This window comes from Lactuca sativa, chromosome 3, assembly GCF_002870075.4.
Source record: "Lactuca sativa cultivar Salinas chromosome 3, Lsat_Salinas_v11, whole genome shotgun sequence".
Lineage (NCBI taxonomy): Eukaryota > Viridiplantae > Streptophyta > Magnoliopsida > Asterales > Asteraceae > Lactuca > Lactuca sativa.
In genome coordinates this window covers 313713832-313716989 of record NC_056625.2, presented here as the reverse complement: position 1 = coordinate 313716989, position 3158 = coordinate 313713832, and positions in this window count along the sequence as shown.

Genomic DNA, 3158 nt, shown 5'->3' with positions numbered 1-3158 from the left:
GGCTTCTGTGTATCTATTAGGCTCATCCAGATTTACCAGTGTGTTATCACTGATAAGTTTCTCACCTTCTGCAGTAATATGGAAACCATAATAATGCTCAGGTGCATTCCTAACTCTGGTGGAACGCCTTAGAGGTATAGATTCTTCAGTTGGTTCAACAGGAGTTTCCTCCTCAGGTTGAGGGCTTGGGTTTCAGGTTCCTTCATCACTTGACTCTTGAAGTTCCTCAAGGTAAATTTCCCTGCCACTGTCTTCTTGACTAATGAATTCTCTCTCTCGAAAGAATCCTCTTCTTGCTACAAAGACCACATTATCACTGGGTCCGTAGAAGATGTAGCTAAAGGATTTTTGTGTATAGCCGATGAAAATACACCTTTCGCTTCGGGGTTCGAGCTTATCGTGAGTCTCACGTCTCACGAAAGCCTCACAACCCTAAATCTTGATGTGGTTTAGATTGGGAACTTTTCCAGTCCACATTTTGTGAGGTGTTTTGGAAACCTTCTTTGTAGGGACTAGATTAAGGATATGGGCAGCAGTCTCTAGGGCATACCCCCACAATGATATTGGTAGCGAAGCTTGACTCATCATGGAACGAACCATGTCCAGCAAGGTCCGATTACGCCTCTCGGCTACACCATTCAACTGTGGTGTCCTAGGAGGTGTCAATTGTGAGATAATCCCACATTCCTTAAGATAGTCAAGGAACTCAGTACTAAGATACTCACCACCACGATCGGATCAAAGCATCTTAATGTTCCTGCCCAACTGATTCTCCACTTCTTGCTTAAACTCTTTGAATTTCTCAAAGGTTTCTAAATTATGCTTGATTAAGTAGACATATCCATATCTACTAAAATCATCAGTGAAAGTCACATAAAACCGATTAGCATCTCTTGTGGCAGTTCTGAAGGGTCCACACACATCCGTCTGTAAGAGTTCCAACAAACCTTCACCCCTAGCACAAGTGCAAGTAAAAGGTGACTTTGTCATTTTACCAAGCAAACAAGATTCACAACTATCATCTGACTTTAGGTTAAATGACTCCAAGACTCCATCCTTTTGGAGTTGGCCTATGCGTTTCTTGGTTACATGTCCAAGACGACAATGCCATAAAGATGCTTTATCTAAGTTACTGGAAGAGTCAATATACAATACATTATTTCCTCGATTATCTACAACAAATACAGTTTCATACACGCCATCACAAGGTAATGCCTTAAAATAATGAACATTATTAAAGAAAGCATCAATACTACCGTTATTATTATCAAAATAGAAGGTAAAACCTTGTTTATATAATGCATGAAAGGAATAACATTTCTTTCCATTTCTAGCGAATAATAACACTTACTCAAATCTAATGTAAACCCACTATGTAGCACTAAGGAATAAACTCCTATCTTGGTGACAGGTGAAGCTTTCCTGTTTCCCATGATCAAGTTTATCTTTCCTTGCTCCACATTCTCACTTCTTCTTAGTCCCTGCAAATCACAACATATGTGAATACCACAACCGATATCAAGGACCCAAGACTTAGAATGAGGTGAGTTATTAGACTATATAGTGTATATACCTGCATGGTTGGGTTTTACTTTCCCATCCTTCACATCTTGTTGGTACTTTCGGCAGTTTCGCTTCCAGTGCGACTTTTCATGACAATAGAAGCATTCAGCCTCATTAGGGTTAGCAGAAGGAGTGACAAAACCTTTCTTGGTTTTGCTTGAAGAGGATCCTTCAAGGGTCTTACCCTTGGTACCCTTAGAGGGGTTCTTTTTCTTCTTCCCTTTGCCATGACCGATTGCCAAGACATTGGCCGCAGTAGGAGTAGGAATAGGAGTAGTAGAAACCGACTTACCATTTAGACCACTTTCCGCAGTCTTCAAGAGTCCCTGAAGTTTACTGAGGGTGACTTCTTCCTTGTGTTGGGTTTTGAGCAATCTAACACTCCTAAGTGTACATGCAACCCTAAATACCTTGGATCTATGTTTTCTCTATTATACATGAAAATATCAACTTTCCAAAGTATTGTTCTATTCTAGCATACAAAACTTTGAATAACACAAGTTAGAATAACATACCTTTTGTTGGTGCTTGTCTTCATGAAGCTTGAGTGCCTAGTGCCCCAAGTGTGACACCTCAAATTGTTCACACAACACCATAAGCACTTGGAATAACTTAGAGAGAAATTAGAACACTTCAAGAATCGGCTTGCCCTCCATGCATAACTAGTCACCGATTTTCCCAAGAATGAGATCATTATATAGTTTGTTACACTTGGGGTAAACCCTAATTGTCATGGCTATCCATTTCAATGGATCCATGGGTTCAAATACACCATGGAGCATCCAATGGGTTTTAGCCCAACTTGATAATCCATGGAGCATTAGCCCACTATATAAGTATGGATGATTTACACAATCAACCCATAAATTTAATTAGTCTTCTTTTGATCACATAATTAATTCTAAATCAATTATTGATCAATAATAATTAAATAATCTTATTAATATATTAGAACTTATAATATATTAATAAACCTTAAGTGTTATTTCTCTCATTTTAGTCTATCCAAGTGCATGATGCCATGCAACCCAAATGGACCATGTCGGGTCGGGTCAAGTCTTACCAATTATAGTTATGGACTTAGACATTAATCCAACAGTCTCCCACTTGGATAAGTCTAAAACTATTATTGCAAGTATGACTTCAGAACTCGACTAGCAATCGTAGCTCTCAAAAGCTTCTGTCGATCTCTGACCTTGTCGATGAACTCTGACCTCTGTCAATGACTTGTCCATTAGATAAATGATCATATATTCCTCCATTCTAGATATCATATGGACTGAGACATGGATTATAATCATTCTCTCTATCCATTTGTTGTTTCCTGATTTCTAATTTATGACGACTGACTAATTGAACAAATCAAATCAGTCCAGGCCCGGCCGAGCACTTACTTTTGTCATCACTAAATCATCGAGGGACCCACAGATATCGCTTTTATCCCGAAGGTAAAAGGAATGGATAAACTTCGACTCATATGCTTGTACTAACTATTTGTTGAATCATACAGAAAGGCACATTTTATAACATCGAGTTACCAATGCGTTTATGTGCAATCAATGTATAACCAACTCATAGTCAACAACTCATATCTC